At 45.5% G+C, this 15,875-nt stretch overlaps 1 protein-coding gene across 2 annotated transcripts in view; it reads left to right on the top strand.

Moving 5' to 3' along the window:
• The window catches only part of MRTFB (myocardin related transcription factor B), a 309,731-nt gene that overhangs the window by 54,169 nt on the left and 239,687 nt on the right, over positions 1-15,875 (top strand). The window contains exon 1 of one of the 2 annotated variants that reach the window (XM_066274805.1): positions 10,723-11,094. The exons of the other annotated variant lie outside the window; for it this stretch is intronic. The gene's annotated coding sequence lies outside the window, so the exon portion shown is untranslated. Of the gene's footprint in view, positions 1-10,722; positions 11,095-15,875 lie in introns of those variants that run through there. 2 annotated transcript variants of the gene reach the window in all.

Below are 15,875 nucleotides of genomic sequence, written 5' to 3'. Positions count from 1 at the left end.
TTCCTTAACCAGCTTTGGGGATAAAGAAGCCAAGTTCTGGAGTCAGACTACTTGTTGTAGGTTCTGTCTACACCCTTCCTGGCTACATGAACATGAGTCAGTCTGAACCTCAGTTTCCCCAGTTATGAAAAGGGGATAATAATATCTAACTTTGCAGGGTTGTGATGAAGCTTAAAGGGGTTAATTCAGGTAAGGGATTTAGAACAGCACTTGTCATGAATTAAACACTCACGTGTTCATTGCCTTCATTATTATTTTACTTTCATTGCTTGTTATTCTCACTGATCTCATTAATTTTAGGTCAAACATGGTTCTATATCACAGTTATGTCTTGTTGGCTACACATTGTAAATAATAATAATAATAATAAATTCATCAACAACATTTAGAAATTGAGAGTCCACATGAGCCTGACCTGTGGTGGCACAGTGGATGAAGCATTGACCTGGAATGCTGAGGTCGCCAGTACCAAATCCCGGGCTTGCCTGGTCAGGGCACATACAAGAAGCAGCTGCTAAGAGTTCCCCACCCTGGTTCTCTCTCTCTCTCTCTCTCTTTCTATCTATCTCTATCTCTATCTCCATTTATCCTCTCTCTAAAATCAATAAATCTTTTTTAAAAAGAATTCACATGAAATTCTGGATTTGTGGCTTCTCTTGGAAAACCAGGTCTGACAATCTTACCTGGTGTTTCTGCCTGGTGTGATGGGACAAAACTGAGTAGTTAGAATAGTCTTCCAAGTTGCCACGGTCCCCCCACTGTACCCAAGAATCCAGTGCACTTACATAGTTGTATTCCCTACAGTCAGGAAACAGTTCTTGTACCAAGACAATGAAAGCTAGACCAAGGGGGCCATATATTTTCCAAAAAAAAAAGGTAGAAATTAATCTGTGTGAGGAAAGACTAAGCCTGTGAGTTTTGTGTTGCAAACATCTTCGCTCGTCTGCTTTTCTGCCCGACCCCTGAGGGCATTGGAGTTTTCCACCTTGGCCTCTGCGCAGTGTGTAACCACGGCCCTTGCTTGGTTCCTTCTCACATTCTGTCCTCTACCAGCTTCCTTGTCACTGCCCCAGGGGACTTCTTTTTTTTTTATCTCACTCCTATAGTGAGAATGACATGGGTTTTAGAGCTTGGAGCTGAACAGACCTTAGTTAAATCCTAACTCTTCTGGGCTTCCTTTTTGTGTCGATGGAAAGGGTACAACATCTTTACCTTGTGGGACTGTTCACGAATTAAACAAGAGAATAAACATCCATCTGTCGGCACAGTGCCTTTAAATAGCAGTTGCTCAATGATGCTTGTTCCTGTCCCTTGACTGTCCTCTGACCCCTTCTCTCACTGTCGTCCTCTTGCTTTGAGTGAGCAATCTCATTTCTATACTTTCGACTGTTGCTTCCCTCCAGCTGACTTCCACCACCACCGGGGCCGATTTTCTTCTGCTCTTCCTCCTCTTTGACATTACATCTGACAACGAATTTTAAAAAGCATCATCTATGGAGAGAATTTTAAAAAAGATGATCCCACCCTGGCCGGTTTGCTCAGTGGTAGAGCGTCGGCCTGGCGTGCAGGAGTCCGGGGTTCGATTCCCAGCCAGGGCACACAGAAGAAGCATCCATCTGCTTCTCCACCCCTCTCCCTCTCCTTCCTCTCTGTCTCTCTCTTCCCCTCCCGCAGCCAGGGCTCCATTGGAGCAAAGATGGCCCGGGCGCTGGGGATGGCTCTGTGGCCTCTGCCTCAGGTGCTAGAATGGCTCTGGTCGCAACAGAGCAACGCCCCAGATGGGCAGAGCATCGCTCCCTGGTGGGCATGCCAGATGGATCCCGGTCGGGCGCATGCGGGAGTCTGACTGCGTCCCTGTTTCCAGCTTCAGAAAGATACATACAAAAAAAAAAAAAAAAAGATGATCCCCATCTTTCCAATAGCACGTTGATTGGATTTGGCTCTTGTATTGAAAAGCGATACAATTTTCTTTCGACTTTACAACTGTTTACCGGTAATTAATTTTTTTTGAGCTGTTGTTAAGTTTTGAGAAATCACTGTCAACTTCCTTTTAGATATGTGCTGGAAGGTTTGGAATCATTTCCCACAGACTAGCTTCAGCTCTGTATGTTTCAAGCCTCGTCGCTCCTCCGCCTCCCATGTACTTGTGGGGTATTCACATTGCCACGCATCTTCGTGTCACAGTTGCAGGTGCATGGGCCCAGTGGGTAGGAAGAGTAGTCCTGGAAACTAGTCCTAAACAAGGATAGCTAGCAATTTCTTAACTATATGAGGAAGTGGCTGGAAACTGCAGAAATATAGCTCACTCAACCCAAACTAGAAGTATCCCCATTTCAACTTCCCTCCGCTGGACCCAGAACACACCCACAAAAATTCCGGTGCCCACAAACATAAGAGAAAGAGAGATTGGTGAGCTGGCAGAGAAGTCAGGTGGAAGGAAACATTGGTCTTCACTGAGGATCACAGTTAAACCATCAGAGTCTTGCAAATTTTATAGGAACGTGTGACCATGTGGGCACCTTACTAGGGGCTTTGGAAGTGCCAATACAAGTGGTAAATGCTGAAGCTTAAGCTTACTGAGCATCACAATATATTTGCCTCTGTCTATTCAGTCTGTACACTCTTCATCCTGGCCAAACTTAATTCAGTTCCATTGCCTGAGCAGCCCCAGTGCTGTCCATGGCTTTGCCTTTGCTTGTGTTCACTCTCCTGTGGACCAACTCCTTCCCAGATCAAACAGCTTCCTCCCACGGAAACATCTTGGACCTTTTCAATTAATTCTCTTCCATTTTCCTCTGCACCCTCATAGAATCTCATCCTTTGTGTCTCTTATTGCATTTGGCAGACGCTACCTTAAATTTAAATCTTCCACTCACTGAATGTCCGTGACATTTCAGCCATTGTTTGGGCACTGGGGATCCCCCCCGGAAGAAGGCCAAGTCCAGCATCCTTGGAGCTGATAGGCAAGCTGGGGTGGGAAGTATAAGTACCTTAACGTGCAAAGAAGACCATTTCAGAGAGTGATAGGGCCATATAGAAGATCTGAGTGACTAGAGAGATCTGAGCATTAGCTAGATGGTAGCAGTAAACCTTTCTCTTTTTTTAATTTTTATTTTTAACTTATTGTGTTGACATGGTTTTAAATGCGCCACTCAATTTAATACCCTCTATGCTCTGCATGGTGTCCCCCATGCCCTATGCAAAGTCGCTCTCCATTCCAATCTTACCCCTTTGCCCCTTCCCTCTACCTTCATCCCCCCCCCTTCCCGCTGGGAATTGATACCCTGTTGTCTGTATCTATGAGTTATGTATATATAATTTGGCCAATCACTTCACCTTCTTTGATCCCATCCCTTCTTCCCCCTTCACTCTGACAGCTGCCCCTCTGTTCCCTGTCACCCTGCCTCTGTTTTGCTTTGTTCCTCAATGTATTGTGTTCATTAGATTCCTCATATAAGTGAGATCATATGATATTTGTCTTTCTCTGCCTGGCTTATTTCATTTAGCATAATAATCTCCAGGTCCATCCATGCCATTGCAAAAGGTAAGGGTTCCTTCTTTTTCACAGCTGTGTAGTATTCTAATGGAAAACCTTTCTTATGAGCTGACACTGGATGATGAGTGGAAGCCATTGCCAGGAAGAGCTGAGGGAAAGGCATTCTCAGCATAAGGAACAGCAGGTGCAAAGGCAATAAGTCAGGGCACTGCAAACCCATGGCAGCTCCAGATGAAATTATATTGGGGTCCACTCCCCTTCCTGTTGCCAATTAGCCTTAGTCCCTATAGACTATTCAGGGTCCTCCCACTTCTGTTTCTTACCTAGGTCTTCTCTTTCAGAGTAGAATCCATTTCCATTTAGAAGTTCTGGATTCTGGATCAAAACATGCCTATGCTATATTCTGGGGCAGGAAAGACTACTGGTTACATGTTAATTAGTAATATATTACTTCATCTCGGGTAGTGTCTGTGCTTATGAACAAGACTCTTAAAGAAGAAAAAATGCCTTAATTTCAAGATGTGCCTCTGATAGTAGGAATATAAGTCACTGTGGCTGATCAGTAGAAGGGATATTTTTAGACTGAGTGAGTACCGAGGCCCTGCAAATCGCTCGTGGTATGGTGACAGAAACACTGGTGTATTATTTTTCTATTGCTACTGTAAAGTATTGCCACTAGTTTAGTGGCTTAATGCAACATCTGTTTCTTATTATATCACAGATGTGTAGGTCAGAAGTTCAAATACAATGTGGCTCAATACATCCTTTGCCTGGAGTCTCACAAGACTGGGACCAAAATGTCAGTGGGAATGCATTTGATTCCAGTCAAAACTCATGTAAGTTGTTAGCTGAATATAGTTCCTTGTGGTTGTAGGACTGAGGTCCCTGTTTCCATCTGGGGGATGGTCTTTGCAACTAAAAGTTGACTACATTTCTTCTTGTGTTTCCTATGTGCCCTCTTCCAGCAACAGTGAGGCAATTCTCTTTCATGCTTCAAATATGACTTCATCAGCCACATCTCTCCAGCCAGAAAAAGATCTCTGAGTCAAAGAATGTTATTTTTAAGTGAGAGGAAGAGAGCTAGTGAGACAGACTACTGCATGCACCCTGACTGGGATCCACCTAGCAATGCCCATCTAGGGCCAGCGCTCAAATCAACCAAGCTATCCTCAGTGCCTGAGGCCAATGCTCAGACCAACCAAGATATCCTCAGCACCTGGGGCTCATGCTCGAACCAATAAAGCCACTGGCTGCGGGAGAGGAAGAAGGAGAAAAGGGGGAGAGAGAGGGAAAGAGAAGCAGATGGTTGCTTCTCCTGTGTTCCCTGGCCGGGAATTAAACCCGAGACATCCATAGGCTGGGCTGACGCTCTATCCCCTGAACCAACTGGCCAGGGCCAGGATTTTTTTTTAATAAATAAATTTTTATTTTAATGGGGTGACATAAATAAATCAGGGTACATATATTAAAAAAAAAACATGTCCAGGTTATCTTGTCATTCAATTCTGTTGCATATCCATCACCCAAAGTCAGATTGTCCTCCGTCACCTTCCATCTAGTTTTCTTTGTGCCCCTCCCCCACCCTCTCCTTCCTTCCCTCCCCCCCATCTCCCGTAACCACCACACTCCTGTCCATGTCTCTTAGTCTTGTTTTTATGTCCCATCAATGTATGGAATCCTGCAGTTCTTGTTTTTTTCTGAATTACTTATTTCACTCCGTATAATGTTATCATGCCCTGGCCGGTTGGCTCAGTGGTAGAGCGTCGGCCTGGCGTGCGGGGGACCCGGGTTCGATTCCCGGCCAGGGCACACAGGAGAAGCGCCCATCTGCTTCTCCCCCCCTTCCCCCCTCCTTCCTCTCTGTCTCTCTCTTCCCCTCCCGCAGCCGAGGCTCCATTGGAGCAAAGATGGCCTGGGCACTGGGGATGGCTCCTTGGCCTCTGCCCCAGGCACTAGAGTGGCTCTGGTCGCGGCAGAGCGACGCCCCAGAGGGGCAGAGCATCGCCCCCTGGTGGGCAGAGCGTTGCCCCCTGGTGGGCGTGCCGGGTGGATCCCGGTCGGGCGCATGCGGGAGTCTGTCTGTCTCTCCCCGTTTCCAGCTTCAGAAAAATACACACACACAAAAAAGAAAAGATACCACCATTTTGTTGTAAGTGATCCGATGTCATTATTTTTATGGCTGAATAGTATACCATGGTGTATATGTGCCACATCTTTTTTTATCCAGTCTTCTATTATTTTTTTACAGCGATTAAAGCCTTCAAGCAAACTCTTGGCCAATACAGCAAGAATCCATAAAAGAGTAGTGTCCTTAACATGTTCACCAAGTCCAAGTTGGCCCCAACACCATTCCAGATCCCTGAAAAATGCAACCAAACCCCAGTTCAGTCTGTTATGAGCTGTCACAAGGAGCAGGAGTCCAGGAAAAGTCCGCATGGCACTGGAATTGTTGTCACAATTCTATACTTTGCAGCTCACGTTCAAGTCCCAATGACCGCTGCTTCTAGCTGGTAATGATTTAGGTAGATTGGAAAAGCCATCTGCAGCATGTGTGGATATGGAGCTTCTGTTCTCCTCTGCCTGGAGAGATGAGACCAGGTTGCTTTTCCCTGGAGCTCTGTGACTATGGCTTGGTAAAGAGAACCTTGGGATACACTAAGCTGGGTGGCAAAGGTAGATTCATAATAGAAGTTAGGGCCAGGATTTTTAAAAATTATGTGATTATAATGGACCCACCAAGATACTCTTTCCATTTTAATGTCTGCAACCTTAATCACATCTGCAGAGCACCCTGATAAAGTCACATCTGCCACGTAACCTAACATCTTCACAGGTTCCAGGGATTATGGAGTGAACACCTTTTTGAGCCCATTCTGCCCACCACACTGGGCAAGGGGGAAGAATAACAGGATCTGCACCCTTGCTCTGCCACTTACTCTAACCATGGCAAACTGTTAACCCCTTGAGTTACATTTCACCATCTGTAGAGGAATGGGAGTGAAGGCTTAACAACTCTGTCATTATCCCATTTTACAGTGAAGTAAAATTACCTGTCCAGAAGTACCTCATCACGCCAACATACACATAGACATCACTGTAAGTGTGATACGCAACGGCACTGTGATTGCACTTGGGTTGTGTGGCGCCCCCTCTGCCTCCTTCACTAATTCTCCAGTGGGAAGGGGCAGCTGTGGCAGTGTTGGTTGGCAGCCTGGGGTCTGGAGCCAGGTTGCTCTGCTTCAGTCCTGATCCCTCTATGTGCTGCGTGACCCAGGGCAAGTCTCTAAGCTCTGTGCTTCAGTTTCATCATCTCTAAAACGGAGAGAGTAGCATCTGCTCCATGGGGTAGTTACAAGAGTAAATGATTTTACGTATGCAAAGGGCTTAGCACTGTGCCTGGCACCCAGCGGCGGCAGCTGGCAGTGACAGCATCCACCTTGCTATCAGCAAACACGTCGCCATGTCCTTCACAGCCCTCTCTACCATTTGCAAGCAGAATTTTTGTCTTGTGTGTTTGCTCAGTGTATATTACAACCACTAGATTTAAGCTCAATTCAGGCTGTTACATAGAGGAGAGTTGCTTATGATTCACTTTTAATTATGTAAGTCATCAAGAATATATTTTGTAAACTAATGGAAACACTTCATGTCTCCTTTGAATACCATGTTTCCTCCTGGTCCCTTCTGTCCTCCCCAGAGAGAAGTAGCCCAAAGCTGACAATATCAAGTGTTGTGGTGGGGGAGAAATAGAAACACCCAGACGTTGTAAACTGATATGGTCACCATGGCGGGTAGCTTGGCAGTGGCTATTAAAATTAAAAATGGGCATTTCTCCTGACTCAGCAGTTTCACGTCTCAGAAGACACCTTAGAGCCACATTGGCACATAAGCCAAAGAAGCCACAGAGAAGGATGCTCGTTGCTATATCCTTCATAATAGCAAAAATGGGACCACCTGCACATTCATCAATAGAGGAATGGTTCAATAAAGCACAGCAGCTCCAGAGAGGCGGGGCAAGAAGTAAATGTGAAACTTCCGTCTCTGTTATTAAATGTCAGGATTCTATTTGTACTTCATATGATTTATTTTGACAATAAAATAAATCATGTAAAGCACATGATAAGGCCCTCTTTATTCATTTAATTCTCACAATTTTATGAGGTGGATACCCTTATTATCCCTGTTTGAGACACTGAGAAGGGAAGGGACTTCCCCACGGTCACCCCGTGAACCCGGAATTTGAATCCAGGCAGTGATTCCAAGTAAGTAAGATTCATCACTAGGCTCAACAACTCTTTCTTTCCTGTAATGTACAGAATGTGTTCATAGAGCAGCTCAGGTCTTAATATGTAAAAAAGCACTATGCAGCAACTGAGGGTTGTTTAAAGTTCAAAACTTTAAAGGAGCTTGATTATAAAATTTCAAGATCACTACAGAGCAGTATACAGTCATAAATAGGATGACGTAGGTCTTTTTATTTAATATTTATTGATTCATTTGAGAGAGAGAGATAGGAAAGGAAAAATAGAGAGATAAACATTGATCTGTTGTTCCACTGATTTATGCATTTATCGGTTGATTCTTGTATGTGTCCTGACCGGGGATCAAACCCGCAACTTCAGTGTATCAGGACAATGCTCTAACCAACTGAACTAATTGGCCGGGGCTGAAGTAGGTCTTTAGGGGCCAGTTCTGTCTTGTTTATTTTGTTTCCTCAGGGCTTATCAATACACCTTGCACATAACAAGAACTCGTCAAGTACCATAGAATAAATGAATAACCTCAGTGCTATGTCTGCCCTCGTTTGAAGGTAGGAAAAGGGAGTCCAGCTAGGCCTTCGTGTTCCTCGCTTCCCCTCCTCCAGGCCCTGTGTGCTGGGATACTAGCAGGGCAGGTGCAGGGAGGCTCGGGTTTCCTGAAGCCTGGAGGTGGAGGTCTTTGAGGCTACGTGACAAAGCTAGAGATTCTTGGAAGAGCGATAAAGAAACTAAACAAAAACAAAAACAACTCCTAGAACTACTAACTGAGGATAGCAAGGTTGTAGCATGCAAGGCCAGCTCACAAAAATCAGTCATTTTTCTATAAGCAATGAACCCCTGGATTAAAAAAAAACCTCAGACTACAATATCTTTTACAGTTGTTCCAAAAAATAAAATGAAATACTTTGATATAAACCCAACAAAACATGTATGGAAATTATATGCTAAATGTTTCGAAATACTGACGAAAGAAAAATTTAAAAGACCTAAATAAATGGAGAGTCATGCCACGTTCAAAGACTCGATGTATTGTAGATGTCAGTTTTCACCAAATTGATTTATAGGTTTAACACATTTCTATAAGAATCACAGCAGTGTTTAGACAACGTGATTCTAAAATTTAGATGGAAAGGCAAAGGACCCAGAATAGCCAAAGCCACAATGAAAAAGAAGGGAAAAGGGGAAGTTATCGACTTACTTTAATGTTAAAGCTTATTATATAGTCAAAATAATCAAAATTATGTGGTATCAGCAGAGGGAGAGATCAAAACATAAAGCATAAATCTTTAAAACTTATAAGAAAACGTAGGAGATACGTTTTATGACCTAAGATTAGATGAAAGGTTCTAGATATAACACCAAAAACACAATCCTTAAAAAGGAAAATATTGTTAAGTTGGACTTTACCAGAATTTGGAATTTTAGTTTTATGAAAGAACCTGTCAAGAGAATGAAAAGGCAGCCACCGACTGTAAGACAATATTTTCAAAATTTTGGATTCAGAATATATAAAGGACTTTAAAACTCAAAAAAAAAAAAAAAGAACTGGACAAAAAAAAAATGAGAAAATGGGCAAAAAAAACAGACAATAGACATTCACTGAAGAGGAAATACAAATGACAAATAAGCACATGAAAAGATATGGCCAATAAAAAAATATAAAATAAAGCTACAATAGGATATAAGTATACATCCATCAAAGAGGCTCAAAATAATATTGCCTTACCAAGTGTTGGTGAGGATGGAGAACACCGGACCTCTCCTCCTTTGCTGGGAATGTAGAACGGTGCGGTGACTCTGGAGAGGAATTTGGCAATTTCTTATGAAGTTAATTATGCCCTCACTATCCAACCCAGTGCCTGCACACCTGCACATTCACACTACAGAAATAAAAAGATATGTCCGCATGAAAATTTATACGTGACTTTTTATAACAGCTTTGTTTGTAACAGCCCCAAACTAGAAACAACTCAAGTGTCCTTTAGCAGGCAAATGGATAAAACAACTACTACTCAGCCACAAAATTAAGGTATCGAGCCTGACCCGTAGTGGCACGGTGGATAAAGCGTTGACCTGAAATGCTAGGTTGCTGATTCGAAACCCTGGGCTTGAGCAGTCAAGACATATATGAGAAGCAACTACTGAAAGTTGATGCTTCCTGCTGCACCCCCCTTCTCTCTCACCTCTCTCTAAAACAATCAATAGATAAAATCTTTAAAAAAAAAAAAGCCCTGGCCGGTTGGCTCAGTGGTAGAGCGTCGGCCTGGTGTGCAGGAGTCCCGGGTTCGATTCCCGGCCAGGGCACACAGGAGAAGCGTCCATCTGCTTCTCCACCCCTCCCCCTCTTCTTCCTCTCTGTCTCTCTCTTCCCCTCCCGCAGCAGAGGCTCCATTGGAGCAAAGTTGGCCCTGGCACTGAGGATGGCTCTGTGGCCTCTGCCTCAGGCGCTAGAATGGCTCTGATTGAGGCAGAGCGACGCCGCAGATGGGCAGAGCATCGCCCCCTGGTGGGCATGCCAGGTGGATCCCGGTTGGGCGCATGTGGGAGTCTGTCTGACTGCCTCCCCGTTTCCAGCTTCAAAAAAATACAAAAAAAAAAAATCTTAAAAAAAAAAAAAAAAAGAATGGCGTATTGATACACCCAACAACTTGGATGGATCTCAAGGGTATTATACTGAATCAAAAAAAAAAAAAAAGCCAATCTCTAAGGGTTACATACAATATGACTCCATTTATATAATATCTTGAAATGACAAAATTATAGAGACGGAGGACAGATCAGTAGCCACCAGTGGTCAGGGTAGAGTAGGCTCTAACTAGAAGAAGTAGCATGAGGGACTTTTTTTGTGGTGGTAGAATAGCTCTTGAGCCTGATGATGATGGTAATTGCACAAATCTCTACGTGTTAACATTTTGGAGTTCTGTAAAAAGTAAAACTGAGTGCATGGAAAACTGCTGAAATCTGAAGAAGGTATGTAGTTTCGGGTTTTGAAATTGAACGTGGTTATATAAGATGTTAGCCCTGGGGCAAGCTGGGGGAAGCTACCTGAGGACTCTGTGCTATTTTTGTAACTTCTTGTAAGTCTAAAATTATTTCAAAATAAAAAGTTAGAAAAAAAACTGTCAAAGGACTTACTCATAAAAGTCTGAGGACAGCAATAGACTAGTATGCAGCCATAAAAACAAAACAGATGCAGTATCTTATGGAGCAGTTCTGCCTCATTTACTGTTATTTCCACAGTGCTCACCATCGTGCATGGCAAACAGCAAGAACTTAACAAGTGGCTGGGGACTAAATGAATAACCTTGGTGCAATGTCTGTCCTAGTCCCACTTGAAAGGTAGGAGACTTCAGTGCCCCTTGCTTCCCCTCCCCCAGGTCGTGTCCTGGAATCCTGGCTGGGCAGGTGCAGGGAGGCTCAGGTTTCCCAGAGCCTGGAGGTGAAGGCTGAGTGACAGGGCTGGGGATTCCTGGGCGTGCAATAAGCAAGTGGGCAGAGGACACCAGCTCTGGCCCAGGCCTACCAGGGTTTCTATCTGGCTGGTTGGCCCTGGGAAGAAAGACCCCCTTATCCTGGTCCAACCTTGGCCTTTGAGTCGCTTTGAACTCCCTACCTGCAGCTCTTTAAATTTTATTGATCCCCTTTGGAGCCCCTTAGGCCAGAGGTTCAATCCCCACTCCGGCTTCCTAGTTGTGTGGTCTCGAGACAGGTCACTTCCCCTCAGTGAGCCTCAGCATCTCCATCGGTAAATTGGGAATAACACCCACTTAGCTTGCTAGACTCTTGAGCGGACATTGAGATTATTCCTCTCAAGGGTTTAGGGCAAGACAGGTGATTTGTGCTCAGGCAATGTGATGCCTTTCGCCTTCTTCTTCGCGATGTTGCATCAGGCGCCAATGGAGAGGGTTGGGCCCAGCATCTGGGTTTCCTCTTCCCACTGATCCACTCCACCAACCTCTCCTTTGTATCCAGACGACGGAAGTAAGGTCAAACGAGCATCCTAGGCGACCTCAAAGGGACCTGGAAACCTTTAAAGGGCAGCCAGTGGGGCAGGGGTGTGGTCAGGGCTTCCGTGAGGGTGACAAGCAGCTGGTGGTAAGTCAGTGGCCCGGGTGGGAGTCCAAGCTTTGCTCTTTATCAAATATTAGGCACCTTCTTTAAGGTCTTAGAAGCTCAGTGTCCCCATTCTAAAATGGAGACAAAGTTCCCTGTCTCAGAGAGCTGTGTGAGTCTTTTAAATATTTAAAAAGAAAAAAAAATACTGAGTGTAAAAGCACTGTGTCCCACACCTGGGGGTTCTTTCATAAATGGCAGGGATAATAATTATTAATAATAATTATTAATCGTCTACGTCCTCTTCACCGTCACGATGCACGTCACAGGCAAGGAATGACATTATAGAATCTGCAGGCATTTGTACTGCTGGAACCGCCCCTCCTCCACCCCCGAGGCTGTCAGGAGGAATCAGTGTCCAGCCAACACAACTGCCCCTGCGTGCTGTCCCCTGGGCACAGCAGTTCACATGGGCAGCGTCCTCTGGGGACCATGCAGAGAGTGGCTATCTGGGTTACCTGCAGTCTCACCTGACTCATTCCCCGGAAACTGGGCCCAGCATTCTGGGCCAGATAACATCCTCCGTGTCCTCAGAAGCCCTGCGTTTAGTCTGGTAGATGCCCGGGCCCGAGGAGGGGAGGGCCAGGAGTGAAAGCCAGGTGACCAGCCAGCAGGCGGCCTCACGGCACACGGTAAGGCAGGGAACTCTGTGTCCTGCAGAGCTTCCGCAGTCTTTGCCCAGCCTGCTGCTGACCTGCCCTCCGCTCCAGCTGTCTGGGGCTCCCAGAAGACATAGGAGCCCCCAGAAGCATTTGGTCCAAAGCCCTTATTTTCTGATGAGGATTCTGAGATCCACCAAGGATTGGTGATGTCCCTGTACAGGCAGGAGCAAAGCAACGCCCCAAACCTGCTCTCCCAGCTCCCAGCTCAGTGCTCGGCCCTCTCCTCACATTGCTACAGATTCAGATATAACTAGGTCCAGACCCGGCTTCCATCACTTCTTTGCTGTGGGAGGTAAAGCTGCAGAGGCTGCCAGTCTCTGCCTCCATTTTATCATCTGTGAAATGGAATCATAATATGAACCTCATGCTTTGAGAATAAAATAAGATGATGGGCACATAAGATGTTGGGCATGGTAAACATGATAAGTGTGTGGGCATTAGGTTGAAATGGAGATGGGAGGCTCTGGTTGTCATGACAACAGAGCCCCTCTGCTGGCATACAATGGGAGGAGGCCAGAGATGAGAAATGTCTTCCAATGCACAGGACAGACTGACACAAAGAATCATCCTGCTTCAAATGCCAGCAGCCCTCTGATGAGAAACCCATACGTTAACCAAGATTCAGGGAGCAGAGGAATGTCTTGTGAGGACAGACCCAAGGGCAAGGCTCTGATGAGATGAGACATTTGGGGTGGCATGTCCAGAGTTCCTGCAGGACTAAGTAAGGCTCATGTAGCCTTGACTCTCTCTTTGGTCATTTGGGAGAGGGAGGAAGAAAGACTAGGATTAATTGAGGGCAGTGTTTCCAAACTGGTACATGAAGTTTATCATTTTAATAGTTCATATATTCAATACATACTAGAAAAATAACTAGCACACCAGATCCATAATTAAATGAATATTTTATTTAAGATAAATGTAAAGGAAGTATTTGTTGTTGTTTTTTTAAGTGGATAGGAAATGTTAGGTAATAAGGGCCAACAGTACACAGGTATGCAGAAATCAGGAAGGTTATTAGAAAATGACTCACAATTGGGAAGTTCTGGACGTTGGGTCCCACCAGGCCCTTCGAATAGAACAGTGAGGGTTCTTAGAATAGATATCAAAAATCATGCTGGGAGCATGAGCTGGTAAAAAAAGGAAAACCACTGTTTGAAGGGGGAAGAGAATGGAGATGAAAAGGAAGGTTCTTCACGTCACTCCTCCCTGTTCCGTGGCTGTGAGCTCAGGTCTGTCTCGGCACCAACAGGTGGTGCTACCTTGCCCTTCTAGCTATGACCTCCTGGGCCCAGGGTAGAGAGGGCCAGGCCCAAGGTCTTACATTTGTTTCCCAGGGCTGCTGTAACAGACTACCACCGGCTGGGTGACTACACAACAGAAATGTATTGTCTCACTGTTTCCAAGGCTAGAAGTCCAAGATCAAGGTCTGGCTCCTTCTGAGCCTGGGAGGGAGCATCTGTTCCCTGACTCTCTCTAGACTTCCGGTGGCCTCAGGCATCCCTTGGCTTGTAGGGGGTGCTCTTCTGGTGTCTTCACATATTTTTCCTCTGGATGTGTCTGTCTCCGTGTCCAAATTCCCCCGTATTATAAGGACGCCAGTCTTCCTGATTAGGGCCCAATCTAATCAGGTGTGACCACATCTTACCTTGATCATCTGCAAAGACCTTATTTCTAAATAAGGTCACGTGCACGGATACTGGGGGTTAAACCTCATCATCTTTTGGAGGGTGCACAATTCAACCCATAACAGGCCTGTTCCAGTGAGTGGGCAGGAGGGCCCCACCCCCCCAGGCCCGCCTCCCAGAACCCCAATCTCCTCCATAGTTTCTCTACTGGGTCAACCTGCCTTTGGCTCCAGGAAGGGCATGTTTTCCTCCATCTCATGGAGACAGAAGTATGGTCAGGAAGCACCTGGCCTTTACCCTTTGACAATTCACTCCTGAGGGGGCTATACTCCAGAATGTACTCCCCCAAACCCAAGAATAGTCAAAGCCACAAAGTATGCCCAGTTATACCCTGTAGCAGCCCCTGCATCAAACTTGACCTTGTGGAGAGTGGGTGAGGGCGTGCTCCTCTCTAGCCCGTGTGATATACTCCTTTCTATTTTTTTTTATTTTTATTTTTTGTATTTTTCTAAAGCTGGAAACGGGGAGAGACAGTCAGACAGACTCCCGCATGTGCCCGACCGGGATCCACCCAGCACGCCCACCAGGGGGCGATGCTCTGCCCCTCTGGGGTATCACTCTGCCGCAACCAGAGCCACTCTAGCACCTGGGGCAGAGGCCAAGAAGCCATCCCCAGCGCCCGGGCCATCTTTGCTCCAATGGAGCCTTGGCTGCGGGAGGGGAAGAGAGAGACAGAGAGGAAGGAGTGGGGAAGTGGAGAAGCAAATGGGCGCTTCTCCTATGTGCCCTGGCCGGGAATCGAACCCGGGTCCCCCGCACGCCAGGCCGATGCTCTACCACTGAGCCAACCGGCCAGGGCCAATATACTCCTTTCTATAAACCAGAAGATCAGAGTTTTGTGACTGCAGGGGAGCAGAGACGGCAGGTGGCAGACCCCCAGGCAGGAATCTTCTGACCCGTAGTTCTGCTTTTATTCTAACTGATCTGCTCCACAGCCCCCCTCCTGCCTTTCTCTTTTGAAAATTTAGTTATTTATTGAATGGGCAGTTTATATAGACATGGTGCAAAATTCAGAGTTGCATCTTGCAATTCTGATGGCTATAGGGAAGTAGTAATGCTACTATTATTGCCATTACTGCTACTAATATGCTTAGATTACACTTATTAAAATGTGTCCCAGACTCTTTTCTAAATGTTTATCCTATATTAATCCTCAGCGATCCGATGTGTAAGCATTATCCCTTCCCCATTTTCCTGATGAGAAAACTGAGGCTCCGTGCTGACTTGCATGCGGCCACACTGAGATCTGGCCTCCTGGTCTGAGCTCTACTCACCATGTCACAGTCTCCCACATCAGTGTGTCTGGTTGACAGATGGGCCTGAGTGCAGTTGATCAGCATCCAATCTTTTGCTATTATTATACTGCTGTGAATTTCCTCGCATACGTGTGATTTCCGCACACATGTGACTACATCTTCTAGATAAACGCCTTGGAGTGGAATTGCTGGGTCAAAGGATGTGTGTATGTGTTATTTTTATTTTTACCATGATTCTTTGCTTATCCTTTTACTAAGCAACCGGGCTATAAACTAACTTTGCCTTAGTCACCACTTCTTTTTTTTTTTTTTCTTTCCTAATTACAGTTGACATCCAGTGTTATATTAGTTTCAGGGATACAACAACATGATTAGATATTTATATAATTTAGGAAGTGATCACC

The sequence above is a fragment of the Saccopteryx bilineata genome, chromosome 4 (assembly GCF_036850765.1).
Source record: "Saccopteryx bilineata isolate mSacBil1 chromosome 4, mSacBil1_pri_phased_curated, whole genome shotgun sequence".
Classification (NCBI taxonomy): domain Eukaryota; kingdom Metazoa; phylum Chordata; class Mammalia; order Chiroptera; family Emballonuridae; genus Saccopteryx; species Saccopteryx bilineata.
The sequence above is the reverse complement of the archived record's forward strand: the minus strand, read 5'-3'. Positions and strand labels throughout refer to the sequence as shown.